General features: G+C 35.4%; 1 protein-coding gene across 2 annotated transcripts in view; it reads left to right on the top strand.

Moving 5' to 3' along the window:
* Window positions 1-17,724, top strand: part of LOC114332014 (procollagen-lysine,2-oxoglutarate 5-dioxygenase) — a 117,874-nt gene that overhangs the window by 73,733 nt on the left and 26,417 nt on the right. The gene's annotated exons all lie outside the window — the stretch shown is intronic.

The following is a 17,724-nucleotide window of genomic DNA, read 5'->3' as shown; positions in this document are numbered from 1 at the left end:
AATTCTTACAACATACTTAAATCGTCCACCAAATTTCATTAAAATCGACCTAATAGATTTTGCGTAATAATTTTGCAATCTAAATTTTTTTAAAAAAGTTTAAATTTTTTAAAAGCTGTCTGAACAAAAAGTAGACCATTTAGAAGTTTGCTAATTTCTTTACATATAAATGGGCTCTTTACCTATCTAATACACTTTACAGAATTAAAATGGGATTATTTAAGCGGCCTCAGCACTGTTTTAAAGCTATAAACAGTTTTTGGCTTATAAACAAATACATTGAGGACGTTTGAGTTAGATTAAATTCATTTTCTCGAGTTGGCATCTCTGGTGTTAAATTCCGAAACAGGTCGATTTTTATTTTTAAATTCTAATTTTTTTACATAGGTATATATCATACTAGTGACGTCATCCATCTGGGCGTGATGACGCAATCGATAATTTTTTTAAATGAGAATAGGGGCCGTTTGATAGCTCATTCGAAAGGCTATTCAATTTTGTATTCACTAATATAAACATTAACATAATTATTTATACAGGGTGACCAAAAACATTTTTTTGAATTAAATTAATTGAGACAAAAAGAAGAATTTCGGTAATTTATTTAATTAAAAATACATTTTGCTGAAGTCAGAAAACAGAAAAAAATGTTAATTTGAAAAATAAACATTGCTTTTCACTTAAATTAAATGTTCAAACTTGTAAGAGGCTGGTGTGTGGCAACTTTAATATTGAATTTAAGCGAAAAACAATAGCTATTTATCAAATAAACATTTTGCCTGTTTTAGGACAACAGTAAAATGTATTTCAAATTAAATAAATTATATACATTCTTCTTTTTGTCTCAATTAATTTAATTTAAAAAAATTTTTGGGCACCCTGTATAAATAATTATGTTAATGTTTATATTAAAGAATAGAGAATTAAATAACCTTTCGAGTGAGCTATCACACGATGCCTATTCTCATTTAAAAAAAAAATCATCGATTATGTCTTCACACTCACCCAGATGGATAACGTCACTAGTATGGTATATATGCCAAAAAATTATAAATTAAAAATAAAACTCGACCTGTTTCGGGATTTATCTCCAGAGTTGGCCATTCTCGAGAATATGAATTTATTCCAACTCAAACGTCCTCACTGTATTTGTTTATAAGCCAAAAAATTGTTTATAACTTTAAAACAGTGCTGAGGCCGCTTAAATAATCCGATTTTAATTCTGTAAAGTTTGTTAAATAGGTAGGGTAGGGAGCCTCTTTATATGTAAAAAAAATTAGCAAACTTCTAAATGGTCTACTTTTTGTTCAGAAAGTTTTTAAAACATTTTAACTTTTTTAAAAAAATTTAGATCGCAAAATTATTATGCAAAATCTATTAAGTCGATTTTAATGAAATTTGGTGGACGGTTTAAGTATGTTGTAAGAATTTTCTAAGCGAATTACGTATGTTCTAAGTTTAACCAAAGTAGTTGAAAAACGTTGAATAAAAACAGGCTTTTTTGCCCAATTATTTTGTATTTATTGCTATTTTGCAGAAAGGGTAATAATTTACGACATTTTGAACTAGTCGTATATCATACAAAATTCAATTATCTTTATTTTATATCCGTACGACTTTGTTCCAAAGTTAATCGTTTTAAAGTTATAAGCAATAAAAGTAGAAAAAAATCAATGTTTTTCGAAATTTTTAAATATTTTAATTTTTTTATTAATGTTCCGGGCATATTTGAGAAGGAACATAAGTAAATTATAATTAAAATGTATACCATTTTTATTCAGTTGCAATGCGAAGGCAAAACAATCTTACTTTTCAATCAGAATACGGAGCGCAGTCCAGTCCTCTGAATCGCGATTTTCGGCTCTTATTGGAGCCTCATCGGAGAGAACGTAGGCACTGTTCTCCATACCCTAAATGACCAGCACCGAGAGTCTTTTCCACCGATTGCAACCGAAGTGAAGGTATTAGGTGACTGGCGTCATCTGGCAGTTGAAAGATGAAGTAGTTTTCAATCCTAATAGCAAAATTAATAATATTGAAAATATTAAAAACATTACTAAAAGATTTTTAAATTGAAAACTTATTGGTACACTTTCCTGGTGACACCTCCAAGGCTTCTACAATATGCAAGCACATGGATGCTGCAGTGAAGACAAAGGGAATGCATTCTACACTATTCTAAATTATAATTATTGAAGTTGTCACCTAAATTTATCTGCAAAAATCCGAATGCCACCTCTCACATCCACCTCAAAACAGATCCGTCCTGGTCTATTATCGGATATTTCGGTTTCTTCACATATCCGTCTATCAATTACTCTCTCCCATATTTTCATGGTGTTACTAAGTAGTTTTATGATCTGTGATTTGTATATCGTTGTATATCTCCCTTGTTTTTGTAAACAGTTATTAATATACTGCTTCTTCATTCTTTGGCATTTGTCCCACTTCCATAATTCTATTAAATAAACCTATTAGTCAACTTGTTCCTGTCCCTTCTAAAGCTGTCCACATTTTCCCAGGAATATCATAAATATGGTCCAACTGCTTTTTCATTATTTATTTTTTGAAGCTTGGTCCACTTCCTCGATTGTGAATTTTGGTGACCTGCTTTTTCTTTCTCAATTTTTCAAATTCAAGATTCAAATTTTGCTTTCTTTGCTCTATGTGTGGCTACTTTATATATCTTTGTTTCTTCTTCCCGGGTATCAAGTTGATCATCTAGTTTTATTTCTTCTTGAACTACTTTTGACTACCACTAGATCTCTTTATTCTAAAACTTCTTTTCTGGCGTTTTTAAAGCATTTTAATAGCAGGTATCTCTATTGATACTGGCTATCTTCCTCCAAATTATATTATGGTTTCCTTCCGTAATATGTAGACCTTTTATCTTATCTTTTAATATCCACCACTTGATTTTTTTGTGCTCCTCTCCGATATTTTGGTTTAGTTTCGCTTTTTTACTTCCATGTCCACAGCACCAGCAACCTGCATGTTGGCTTACCTTTAAGTATGGATCGTCTTATAACATGACACAACATCGAAAGATTTATATTCATTTGATACAGTTTTTTTAAGTCCTGATTTGGATAAAATTTTTACTGCACCAGTTCAGCTAAACTTTTTTACCACCTTACAGTAGACCCTGTTATGAGATTTCGGGTAGAATATACAATATTCAATATAAAAAAAAAACAGTAAAATCCTTTATAAAAGGTATATTTATTAAAATTGCCTAAAAAGGGCTACATCACAGAACTAGTTTTCGATCTGATTACAGATCATCATCAGTGCTGACAAGATGCTGACATGCTAACCACCAAAATACAAAAATATTAGGGTAAAAACCCTTTAAACTTGATCAGTCATGGAAACATTGACTATAATTGTGAAATTGAACATGGATGCACAAAATATCACATGTATTCTGCTCAAGGTACCATTTGAGCCCAAATTGAGTTGTTCACATGTTGAGTTAGTTGGTGGCAACAGTATTCAATATATTACATATTTTTTGTCCATTAGTCGTAGTATAATAGTATATTACTTTATGAGGCGGAGAAGCATGAATTTTCTTGACGCGCCCGATATTGAGGGCATTTTCTTGACATGAGGGCAAGTCAAGAAAAGTCGCTTCTTTGCCGAATAAAGTATACTATTTTTTCTTCAAACGTAGCAATTTTCAACCATAAATAGTACAATTCATACGCTATTTTTACTCGAAATTAACTGTGACAACTATCAAAGTCGTCTAGATGTTAGAAATTAAAATAATTAAGTCGTCGGTGGGATTTGCGTCTCCCTGGTTACAGTTGTTTGACAGTTGTTTGCAATTATTAAAGACAGCTTATTGTTGTTGCAACCGCAAGCGCAAATTTAGTGCGAAAATGGAAAACCTAAACGAAATTGAGTCCGCGGCTAATGATGCAGTAGCACGTTTGGGGCCCTCCAAGTCCGGATTAAAGTATCGGTTAGCGTACAAGCACTTCCAAGAGTGGTGCGATACAAGAGGAGTACGGCAAGTTACCGAAGACGTTTTACTGGCATATTTTAATATAATGGAAAATGAAAATAAATGGAAATCTTCTACAATGTGGTCACGATACTCTATGATAAGCGAAGGATATACTGCAAAGAAGTCTAAAGTTTTCACTAAAGACGAGTTTGATAAATTTTTGTTTGAAGCGCCAGATAAGTTGTATTTAGGATTAAAGGTAAAAAAAATTATATTGCAAAGCATGTAGTATACTCTACTAAATTATAAAAATATTTCAAATTGTTTTGTTAATTGGGGTTACCGGCGCCTGTCGATGCGACGAAATGGTAAAAATGAAGACTGTGGACATTGAGGATAAAGAAAATTTAATAATTATCAAAATCCGACAAATTAGATCAGTAAAACACGACAAATTAGATCTTTTACGATAATTGGTCAAAACTACATTAAACTGTATAAAAAATATGCATCACTGCGGCCTGAAAATTTCACAGAAAACCGATTTTTTATCAAGTACCAAAATGGAAAGTGTTACCGAAGCGTCATGGGAATACGTTATACAATAGCCCAAAAAGTAGCTAGTTATTTAAATTTAAACGATGCAAGCGCATACACGGGTCACTCTTTACGACGAACTTCAGCAACACTTTTAATTGATGGAGGCGGAAATCTAGAATGCCTCAAACGACATGGGGGCTGGAAATCAAGCACGGTTGCCGAAGGATATATAGAGGATTCAATAAGAAATAAGAACGATAATGCTCAAAAAATTTTAAACCCTCATGATTCGCCAACATCGGGAATGATTGCTGAAAGTTGTGCTCGACCATCAGTATCATCAGCAATTACCAATGCGTATCAAGAGTCGGGAACATTTTTGCACAGTTTCAATTTTGAAAATGCCTCATTAACTAATTGTACTTTTAATATTACTATAAATAAAAATGATGTTTAATTGTTGTTAATGACATTTGTATTGTTGCTTTGTGACATGTTTCATATTGTTGCCATGACAACATTTTTCCCTCCGCCGTAAAGGAATGGGAAAAAAACTGCTGCCGGCGGAGACATCAAACTTTGACAGGATCAAGTTAGATAAGTAATGTCATCATTATTTGACGTTTGAAGAAAAAAGTTATAAAAAATGATTTTAATGATGTTTCGACTTCCACTTCGGACGTCGTTATCCGTATTTTGATTTCGATAACGACAACGACGTCCGAAGTGGAAGTCGAAACATCATTAAAATCATTTTTTAAGTTAAATTGCGGCTTATTTCAAAATTAGAATAGTAAATTACGTCAATGCCACAAAGAAATAGCTTCAGAACAATACTGTTAAAGTATGTGTTAAAGAAATTTAAAAATCTGATTCTTCTTCTCTTAGTGCCTATTCGTTTCGAATATTGACGATCATTCTGCAGGGCCGTAACTACCATTGGGGCAACCAGGGCAGTGCCCCGGGGTCCCCGGCCAAGAGGGGCCCGCGTTTGGTTGGCCGTGCATGGATTTTAACGAGGAAAATAAAAATATGTATTTTAAAAGCCGATCCCAACGAAATAGTTTCAAATGACACAATTTTAAAAAGACCTTACAGATGCACCCTAGACCTCAACATGAAGTTGAGGGGGCTAAGCTGGGGCCCCCGAGACCATAACATAAAAATTTAAATTATTACCTAGGAAATTAGTTATTTTGGCGTAATAAAACCTAAAATGCCATTGGAAGAGGAGGCCCGGGCTAAGCTGGGGCCCCCGAGACCTTTCGTAAAGATATAAATTGTTACTGAGAAAATTAGTCATCTTGGGGAAATAAAAACTAAAATGCAACTGGAATATGGGCCCCCGTCCCAGCTATATTGTCTTAACCAATTTACCCTAGGCCACATATTGGTACGTGAAAGGAACCACATTGTAGCCGAACAATGTACTTGCATAAAACAGATAAGATGGTACTTGCAAAATTATTTAACTTAAAATAAGGTGATTTCAACATTTTTTGTGTTGGTTAACTAAAATAGCAATATGTAGATACAAGAAACTTCAGTCATGAAATGCATTAAAATGAGTTTTCAAGGGGTTAAATATCAAGCATTTTTCCGGACCCCTTTCCGCTGGGGGATAAACCCCAGACCACACGGTAGGGGCCCCCAGATCACGTTTGCCCCGGGGCCCCAACATCGTAATTACGGCCCTGTCATTCTGGCTATAATTATTTTATTAACTGACGCTTTAAATAGATTAGTTGTTGTGGAGAACCATTTCCTCAGGTTCTTTAAACATGATATTCTTCTTCTCCCAATTCCTCGCTTTCCGAATACTTTACCTTGAAGGATTACCTTCAGTAATCTGTATTTAGTGCCGTTTCTCATTATGTGAATCGTGTCTCGTTGGTTATCTTGTCCGTCCATGATATCCTTAGGATTCGTTTGTATAGCCACATCTCGAAGACTTGCAAGTTTTTTCTCCATTGCTTCAGTGAATGTCCAGGATTCAACTCCGTAATACAATATTGAGAAGATATAACATATACGTAGGAACCCTAATTTTATCTCCAGATTAAGGTTGTGGCTTTTAAAGAGTTTGGCCATGTTATTGAATGCACTCCTAGCCTTCTCTATTCTACATTTTATTTCTTTCTAAAAATCTGATAACCGCTCTATAACTGATCCCTTTCTCTGCAATGACCTATCCTGTTATCATTAATAAAATCTGAATCTGGTAATCGCACTATACTGGTCCCTTTCTCTGCAATAACCTATTATCATTAATAAAATATATAATGGTTTAAAACGATGTTATAAAAACAACTTAAATAAGATTTATGGGAGATTCTAGTTTCAACCTTCGTACCGTTAACACGTATCGAATACGAGCTAGATAGTTATTAAAAAGTAATTAGCAGAAAATTTATCGCTCATTAAGTAGTTATAAATAAAAGTTTATTTATATACAAGTTAAGTTTTTGTGAAAGTGGTAAATACAAGTAAGTGATATACGGAATATTGACTACTTTTCACGTAATTATTTGAAACAATAAAAAATATTTTTATTGTATTTTAATATACAATTGTATATACTAGGAACATTTTAAACACATTTTCAATTTTATTTGCGGTCTATACTTACAAGAACTGGAGTCAGTTACCAATAGGGGGACAGGGCCGCACTCACTTTTGCGGGTGATACCTGTTCTTCTAAAATGATCTCCACCGAAACAAGCATGGATCAACAATCTCAACACAACATAAATTCACCGAAAAGCTACTCACAGGTGACAAATCAATTCAAATTCCCTTCAAGAGACCAGGCACTAGTCTTCAGTGCAATCGAAAATACTCCACTTCATGACTACTTAATCCCTCTTGGTAACATTATTCAACCTAAAAACATCATTTTCGCCTCCCGCCTTTCCAACAACCGGGTTTGCATGTACCTCGCGAATAAAAATATCCTAGATCAGTTTTTAGATAATTATGGCCAAATCACTATCCGAGGAGAACTTTTAAAGGCTAGACGACTCATAACACCAGCCGAACGAATTGTCATGTCAAATGTATCCCCGACCATCCCACACCATGTTCTTGAAAAAGAACTACTAAAAATCGGTTTACATCTTGTATCTCCCATAACATTTTTAAAAATCGGCGCAAATCTTCCCGAGTACAGCCATATTCTAAGCTTTCGACGGCAAGTATATGTTAGCCCTCATAATTTAACCATCCCAAGCGCCATAACAATAACATTCGAAAACACAAACCAAACAATATTCTTTTCTCAAGATGGAAACGTCTGTTTCAAATGCAAAAATCCGGGACATAGGGCAGCAGCCTGTACCGAACCTACAAATATATCTACGACGCAACAAACTTCACTAAGCTCTACAACTTCAAATACTACAACTGCAGCTGACTCGGCTGCACAAACAACAACAGCATCGACTCCTACGCCCACCCTCACCAGTACGACTAACCAACCTGAAACGTCCCAATCTAAACAAGCTCCAACTACATCATCACATCAAAGTACCTTTTCAGAACATACTGAGCCCAAATTACCAAACGTAAATACAGAAGTAACTGAAAACAAAGACACTCATTTAAAACGCTCTATCAGTGAAGTCGCTTCTCCAGAATCCGACAATACACTTCAAGAAAACCCATTTACAGTACCAAAATCTACAGCATCTCGAAAGAAGACAAAGACATCTAAACTTGAAGAAACGCATTCGAATGTATCCATTTGCTCCATGATACATCCTGCCAAAACCTTCATTGATAATCACGAACCACCATTTCCGCTGAACAGTGATCAATTAGTCTGCCTCCTAGAAAACATAGCTGGCTTATCGAACCCCATAATCCCAATCAATGACTTCACTTCTGATTTTAGAGGTCTAAGTGACATGTTAAAGGAAATCCGTCCCTACTTAAAAGAAAGGTCGATAAAAACAAGGCTGACTAACTTGAATAAAAAAATACTTGCTCACCTTGGAGAGGTGGGCTCCGGTTTAGAAAGTGATGCATCACAGTCATCATAGATCAGCAGCTGGTTTCTATCCATTGTTATATTCCATATTTTATATTCTTTTTTTACATTCAACTCAATAATACACTGGAATATTGATGGATTCTTCCATCGTCTAGCTATGCTACAGATTATCATTGCCGAAAACTGTCCAGATATAATCTGTCTGCAAGAGACCAATTTAAAACCCCAACAAAAATACAGTCCCAAACACTACACATGTTTCCGTAAGGACAGGATGCTTTTTAACCATGCTAGTGGCGGTGTTATTACATTAGTAAAAAAATCCCTCGACGCAGATTTATTTCCCGTAGTAAGCAATTTAGAAGCGATAGTCATCAAAATTGAATCTTCCATGTCCATCTACATATGTAATATCTACATTCCTCCCAATTCACAGGTAAATTACACAGATTTGCTACACCTTATAGACCAAATTCCAAAACCACGTATAGTCGTAGGTGACTTTAATGGACATAATATAATATGGGGATCTTCTAACACAAGTTCGATGGGAAGAACAATAGAAAACTTATTATATAACTTGGATTTAAATTGTCTTAATGATGGAACGCATACTAGGTTCAACTCAGCATCGGGAGAATCCTCAGCAATTGACTTAAGTCTCTGTGATCCAATTTTAACTCCATCCTTATCTTGGGAAGTGCTGTCGTTCACCTATGGCAGCGACCACAACCCCATAAAAATCTGCAATACTAATACTCTACCGGAAATACAAGACACATTTGTTCCAAAATGGAAAACCGAGAAGGCTGATTGGGTGAGTTTCTCAACATATATTGATAATTCCATAGAAAGCTGTGAAATTAACTACTGCGATATCGATAGAACAATCACCAATTTTAATGACTTAATACTAAAAAGTGCCGAACTTTATATTCCAAAAACAAAAAAAATATACAATCATCATCCAGTACCATGGTGGAATAAAGATTGCGAAGAAGCAATGCGACAAAGTAAAAAAGCTCTAAATAGGTTTAAACGACACAAAACCCAAGAAAACAAAATTGAATTCAAGCGCCTAAAAGCCAGAGCCCAAATGGTTATAAAAAAATCAAAAAAAGCCTCATGGTCAAAATACGTCTCTAAAATAAACAGTTCTACTCCAATGAGTGAAGTTTGGAAAAGAGTAAAGAAAATCTCCGGTTTGAAGTATTCCTCATCAATTAACACTCTTAAAATTAATAATACTATAGTCTCTACCTCACAAGGCATTGCTGAAACCCTTGCTTCCACCTTTGAACAACATTCCTCTAGCGAAAACTACAACAGTAACTTTAGAGACTACAAACAAGACAAAGAACGCACTATCTTGTCTCTAGAAGAATCCTACGAAAACCCCCTATCTAAACCTCTTACTATCATGGAACTGAATAGCTCCTTACAGGACATGAAAAACTCAAGTCCAGGACCCGACAATATCCCTGTTCTCTTTCTTAAGCAACTGTCAATATTGGCAAAACATCTTTTGCTAATTTTCAATCAAATCTGGCAACGTCGGCAATTTCCGTCTACATGGTCAAAGGCTACAATTCTACCGTTTTTAAAATCCAGAAAACCTCGACTTGACCCAGAATCATACAGGCCCATCTCTCTAACATGTGGCATGGCTAAATTAATGGAAAAAATAGTCAACGCCCGGCTTATGTGGACACTGGAAAACACTCATTTTTTCTTACCAGAGCAAAACGGCTTCAGACGTAACCGGTCAGCAGTCGACAATATTGTAGACCTACAAAGTGATGTCCAAGAAGCATTAGCAATGAATCAAATGTGCATAGCTATTTTCTTCGATCTAAAGAAAGCCTTCAATACGTGTTGGAGATACAGCATCATCGAAAAACTGCACGCATCCAATATTCGAGGACACTGCTTAGCCTATATCGAAAATTTCTTAAAAAACTTCTCCTTCCAAGTAAGAGTCAACAACGTTTATTCAGATTTTCATACTGCAGAAAATGGTACTCCACAAGGCTCAGTACTCAGTCCTACCCTATTCCTAGTTGCCATAAACAACATATTAAATAAATTAGCTAAACCTCTCAAAGCTCGCCTCTATGCAGACGATTTAGTGGTGTACATTAAAGGAGCACAAAAAGACTCTTTGTGCCGAATAATACAGTCATTTTTAACTCGGCTAGAAGAATGGACAGCAAGTACAGGATTCGAATTCTCCGTTACAAAGACAACTGGGATGCTGTTTTCGAAAAAATCACCCGTTGCTCCAGTCCTTTATCTTCACAACAGCGTCATTCCCTTCGAAAACTCTGTGAAATTCCTCGGTATGTGGTTAGATCAAAAACTTTCCTGGAAAAAGCACATACAACACTTGGCGCTAACATGCAACAAAAGACTCAACTTGCTTAAAACCGTATCAAATCGTTTCTGGGGGTCCGACTTTTCTACGCTGCTGCTTCTGTACAAAACACTAATTAGATCCAAAATCGATTACGGTTCAATTGTTTATGCCTCCGCAACTAAGACTACCTTAAAACCACTAGATACAATCCACAATGCCGCACTTCGGATCGTTCTCGGAGCTTTTCACACTTCACCAATAGAAAGCATATATTCCGAAACTGGAGAACCATCATTGCAGTATAGGCGGACAATTTTAACACTTTCACATGCTTCTTCCCTAGCTGCCAATAAGGATCATCCACTATTTGAAAATACCTTTTCCAAAAACAATCACGACTTTTTCTCCAATAGACCTCGTACCGGAAAACCTTATTACATGCGAATAAGATCAATTTTAAATGAACTCGATGCAACAATTCCAGACGTGTTTCACTGTAACATCCAATATCCCACTCCATGGTTAATAGACATCCCAAATTGCAACACCTCTTTACTAGAGTTCTCCAAAAAATACACTAACACCTTACTTATAAAAAACAAACTGAACGAGATTCTTGAACGAGACTACCTAAACTGCACAAACATCTTCACCGATGCCTCTAAGTCCGTTGAAGGTATTGGTTGTGCATTTGTAACTCCAACGTCTACTTTTCAATTTAAACTACCGCCTAGTTCAAGCGTTTTCACCGCTGAACTATTTGCTTTGTATCGCGCCCTAAAACATGCAAACCTTTCAAATATTTCAAAGCCTCTGTTTCTCACCGACTCGCTCAGCTCTCTTCTCGCAATCCAGCATCTGTATCCTGAAAGTGCTTTAGAGAAACTAATAAAAATTGAGCTACAAATTGCCCAAGAGAACAACACAACTCCGAAATTTATATGGATCCCATCACATATAGGGATTATGGGCAATGAAGAGGCAGACAGAAGTTCTCGTAATGCAGCAACAAGTGCGATGTCCGAATTAGTGCGCGAGTGTGTATCTAAAGATCTCAAAACGTTTTTTAAACAAAAAGTGATCGGTCAGTGGCAACGCGAATGGTTTCTATCGCAATCTAAACTAAAATCGGTAAAACCAGATACACGACAGTGGAAAACAAGTATTAGTTCGAGGTTTATTCAAACGGTTCTAACGCGCCTACGTATAGGGCACACCAAGATTACACACTCATATTTACTCTCGGCCAGTGAACGTCCCATGTGTGACCTATGTGCTACGCCTCTTACCGTCACCCATCTGTTAATCGAGTGTCCAAAATATCAACGTGAACGTTCAATGAACAATCTACCAAACACTCTACTAGCTTTATTAGGAGAAAACTGTCCAGTAAGACTTACTCAACTATCTAATATCTATCAATATCTTGTATCAAATCTAGTTATTTTTTTTTACTTGTTAAAATAATTGTTAACCTTTGTTTATCAAGTAATGCCGCTAATAACCTGTTGGTGGATGCGGTAATTTTCTTTAATAAAAAAAAAAAAAAAAAAAGATTTATGGGATAAAGTATTCTACATTCTACTGCGTTGAATAATACAGTAGGCAGCTGGGCAGTTACGGATATGAAGATGTGTTGATCAAATATATGTGTGTGTGTCTGGTGTTTCATAATCCACTTTTTATACCTTCATATACAGTGCGGTGGAATAAGTGTTGCCCCCCCCCCCTATTAACTTGTTTATTTTAAGAATATAAGCAAAACGCTCGGACAGGTCGATTTTTAAACTAACCATAGTATATTATAGCATCAACGTTTCGAACTTTACGCGATCCCTCTTCAGGTGACAGGCATAACTTTGATTTTTTTAAATGGGAAAGTACATCATGTGACACCCCATTTAAAAGCTCTTAACCTTTCGCTACCGAAGGGTCAAGTTGTTTTGTAGTTGACGGAGGGGGTACATTATGTACCCCATGCATTTTTATAGATTAAATATTAACATAATGCAATAATTTTAGTTAAAACATAATTAAAACAAACGCAAGTATTTTTTATTGAATATAAGTAACAATAAAAAAATATATGGTGTCTTGAAAAAATTAATTATCGTTTTTTTGATTAGCTTTACATTTTGTACATATTATTGTTTGAATTGTTGTGGTTGTTTGATGTTCAGCACAAACAAAGAATTTACAAGAATTGCACGTTTTTCTGCTTTTGCGGTCCTTCTTGCGTGGACAAGAGGATTTCAAGATGGTGGCGTCGTTTTCGCGATTCTCCCTTGGTGGCGGTGGGCATAATTCGTACATCGCGTTTATAATTCGCTGATGGAATTTTTGTGGACTTTGTAGTCGCCTATCGACATGGGGCTTTATAAGTTCTTGACCCAGGTTTAGTAAAAATTCTCTGCGTCCGTGAGAAGCTTCATACGCACGAATGGAATTCTTTGTCGTCCACAGTACGTATGCATTCAGACCTGCAATGTCTAAAAGATTTTGAAACAAAACAAATGGCCATCTCTTAGAGGCTCTTTTACAAGAATATTCATTTACCATCTTATCCATAGTATCTACGGCACCTTTTGTAGAATTGTAATGCAAGATTATGTCTGGCTTATAGTCCGTCTCTTCTCCGCTAATTTTATCGTCGTTATGTTCTGTACTCAATAAAATTACTGCCTTATTCTTTTTAGGAACGTAAGACGCCAGTGTTATTTCCTCAGTGAAGGCAAAAACTGAGGACTTTTCTTGTCTAGAAATATTGGGTAGTAGGGCTGGAGGGATATCCTGCTTGTTTTTTCGAAGTGTTCCACATAATGTTATTTGTCGATCTAGGAGTTGTTTTGCCAAGGGAACACTGGTAAAGAAATTATCAGTAGTGATGCCATAACCAGTTTTTAGAAATGAGACCAAATCAAGTACTACTCTTTTGCCCTGGTCTTTTTCTGGTTTGTTACCATCTTTTCTAGTATAAATCTGAAGGTTAGCAGCATAGGTGATTGTTGCATCAACTAGAGCCCATATTTTGATGCCATACTTGGCTGGTTTTGATTTCATGTAGACTCTAAATGGACACTTACCTCTAAAACTTACAAGTTGTTCATCAACAGTTAGATGAGAGTGGTACTTAAAACTTTCTTTACAGTGTTCTACAAACTTTGTAAACACTTCCCTAAAAGCTGCTAGTTTGTCAGAACTTCTACGTTCTTCTCTAGTGTTCAAATCATCGAATCGCATAAGTGAAATTATATCTAGAAATCGGTCGCGTGACATGGCAGCCGGAAAAATAGATCGACTTTACAAAGGGTTTCGACACCACAAAAAGTGCACTGGTTCCCTATTGGCTTTTAGCGCACCCGCCGTAATCAAGAGTCCCAAGACCGCATAAATGTCCACTGAATCAGTGGGCAACCAGGTTCTTGTTTTATTAGGATTTTTCCCATTCCAATCCTGAATGTATTTCTGCGCTTTCTGGTTTGTACATTTGACGATGATCTCTACAATTTTCTCATCTACAAATAATTTGAAGCAATCACTAATTTTAGCAACATTTTTAGATTTTTCTGTAAGCCCTGGTTTTTCGAGCAAGTTTTTTGTGCGACATCTAGTTTTTCGTAAAGGACGATTTTTCCAAACTGTACCATTCTTGGAAATAAATGTGGAATCTGCTGCCTCCAAAACTGGTTTATCAAAATCATTACTGTCGCTCTCAGATGGCTAAAATATAATAAACTCAAGATAGAAATATCGTACATAAAACAAAAATAAAAATTACCTGCAGAATTTCAGGCTCATATTCCCCTACTTCTAAATTATCATCTAATTCTGAATCATCCGATAAACTATCTCTTTCAGAAAGGTAATCATCATCACTTTCCTCTAACCACTGCACTGCAGTTTCACGATCCTGTTCTTTCTGAAGGTCTAACTTTATTTTTTTCGACATATCGGTAAATCGTGTAATCACAAATGCATAAACTAAAACGGTATGTTAGCACTAAGTCATCCACAGAACTGATTTGTGTGTTATTGCAAACAACAGGTTTGGTGCCGTGCGCAAAACGTCTGGTTTAGTCAGTGGCGTCGACCGCAATGAACTGTACCGCGGTTGACGGAGGGGGTACAACTTGTACCCCAAGCACAGTGCTGCACTTTTCATAGGTAAAAATATGTCAAATTGAAAACAAATGGTTGGATATGCTTTTACACATCCCAATGAAGAAGTAACTAGAACAGTTAAACAAAATTCCAACATTTTTAAAAATTATTCATGAAAAATCGAATTTGGGGTACAATCTGTACCCCCTCCGGTAGCGGAAGGTTAAAATACTTATTTCAAAAATGTATAATACTTTAATCCTGTTTGAGAGCGTAGGCGCAAAATTTCGGTTGAATTCTTTCTAAATGCAATCATTTTTTTCGAATCCTGAAAAACCTAATAAATATTTTTGAAAAATTTAAACGCAGAATGAAATATTACAGTATTCTCGATGGTCCAAAGTCCCTGAAAACCCCTATAATGTTTATTTTAATAAGTCACAGTGGTGAAAAAAAGAGAAAATTTAGTGTGATTTTTAATTTCAAATATATCATTCAAAAGAAACTTTTTGTTTATTCTAAGGAACTGTCAGCCCTCGGTAATAATCTAATCTTTGATTCTGCGTTTAAATTTTTCAAAAATACTTATTAGTTTTCTCAGAATTCGAAAAAAATAAATGCGTTTAAAAAGAGTTCGACCGAAATTTTGCGCCTACGCTCTCAAACAGGATTAAAGTATTATACTTTTTTGAAATCAGTATTTTAAGAGCTTTTAACTGAGGTGTCACATGATGTACTTTCCCATTTAAAAAAATCAAAGTTATGCCTGTCACCTGAAGAGGGATCGCGTAAAGTTCGAAACGTTGATGCTATAATATACTATGGTTAGTTTAAAAATCGACCTGTCCGAGCGTTTTGCTTATATTCTTAAAATAAACAAGTTAATAGGGGGAGCAACACTTATTCCACCGCACTGTATGTACGGCTTAAAAGGTTAATAAGTTAATATAATAACTTATTAACCATTCCAAAGGGCATCGTCATCATTTTAATTGCTTGATGACGATACCCTTTGGATTTTCTATACTAATGCATCAGGTTGTTGTCATTTTTGCGCTAGTGTTTTATGTCGACAATGACTAAGTATATAGGTGCAAAATAAAAATCGCTTTTCTTATTAAAAAACTGAATATTCTATCTTGAATATGTTTATGTAAGGTTAGTTTTGTATCTGTCATGATCATTATTATTTCCAAAACCCTTTGTTGTAGGTCTTGACTTCTTCCAGGATTTTCCTCCATTAGGAATTTTTTAAGGTTTTGCGTTCATGTTCCACGTGTGCCATATATCTAAGCATTGGTCTTACCTTTTTATATTTTTCCTGTGGTGTTTTTCATATTATTTTCTTTCGTATGTTATGCCATTTTTTTTAACTCCTATATAGTGTTGCCCAAAATCCTTCATGGCCTTTAAGTCTTGGTCTTGGTCTTGTTCTTGCGTTTTAGCAATAGGGTAATGTGTAACTGCAAGACTTGCAAAACTCTTGCTGCAAGAACACGACCAAGACCGGGAGCGCAATACCAAGACCACGACCAAGACCGGGAGCTTGATAACAAGACCTACTCCAGGTGTATTGTCGCAAGACCAAGACTGTCTCGTCTTGTTCTTGCATATAGGCAACACTATGGGTCATTCCACGAACATACGCCTGTTTTGGATTTCTTCGACAACGAATATTTTATTGTGCAACATAAGTACGAAAGTAAATGGCGCTAATAATTATTCCAATAAACAACAATGTAATTTGCAATTTATTTTCGTTCTTCTTATTTTGCACAGTAAAATATTCGTTGTCGAAGTAATCCAAAACAGGCGTATGTTCGTGGAATAGGGTATACTCCTATATGTATATGACTGAGGATATTTACGTTTAAAGGTAGATTCAAAAAGGATTTATTTTTCTGTTATTGTTTTGTGTCAGTGCTAGTCCATCATACAGTGTATCGTCTCCGTTTTCTTCAAACTTTAAAAAAAAATGGTGTCCATCTTTTGCATTTATCCTCCATCCAATTTTTGATACTATTGTTTCTCTGTTGTCTTTTCTGCTCCATCAATTCAAGAATTTAGTTGGTTATTCATTGTTTTTATTTGTCTTTGATTCATTTTAATTTATGTTTTTCTATTATTTATGAGATATTATTATTTATGAGATAATACTGTCACTAACTGGTATAACTTTTTCTCGAGTTTGTGATTCTCGACTACAATTCTAATTTCGACTCTTCTCTATGCAGTTGAGACGTGGACCCTCAAAACATCAACCGTAAATAAGTTGGAGGCCTTTGAAACGTGGATCTACCGGAAAATCCTCAAAATTGCATGGACATCGCATATCTCAAACGAAGAAGTGATGCATAGAATAGGCAAGAAACAAGAATTTTTCAACACAGTGAAAGTCAGAAAGTCAAAGCCACATACTGAGAAATAATAAGTAGCAATATGGTCAACTTATAGTGAAGGGAAAGAGAGGACTAGGAAGGAAAAGACTATCGTGGCTCAGAAACATCCGGCAATAGACAGGGCTAAATTTTGAACAGCTAATAAGAACAGAAGACAGAGAAGAGTTTGCAATTGTAGTAGCCAACCTCCATTGAGGAGAGGACACTTTAAGAAGAATATACTATTGTGTTTCAATTTATCAATCAAAGATGGAATAAAAATTTAATTTTTTTAAAATAACGCGGGCACATAAATTTGATACACCCTGTATATTGATTTGTAAATATTTATTAGAAGTTAGCTTTCACGCAAAGTGGGTTTCTCTTTTAATGAGTTTTCCAT

The sequence above is a fragment of the Diabrotica virgifera genome, chromosome 6 (assembly GCF_917563875.1).
Source record: "Diabrotica virgifera virgifera chromosome 6, PGI_DIABVI_V3a".
NCBI lineage: Eukaryota > Metazoa > Arthropoda > Insecta > Coleoptera > Chrysomelidae > Diabrotica > Diabrotica virgifera.
The sequence above is the reverse complement of the archived record's forward strand: the minus strand, read 5'-3'. Positions and strand labels throughout refer to the sequence as shown.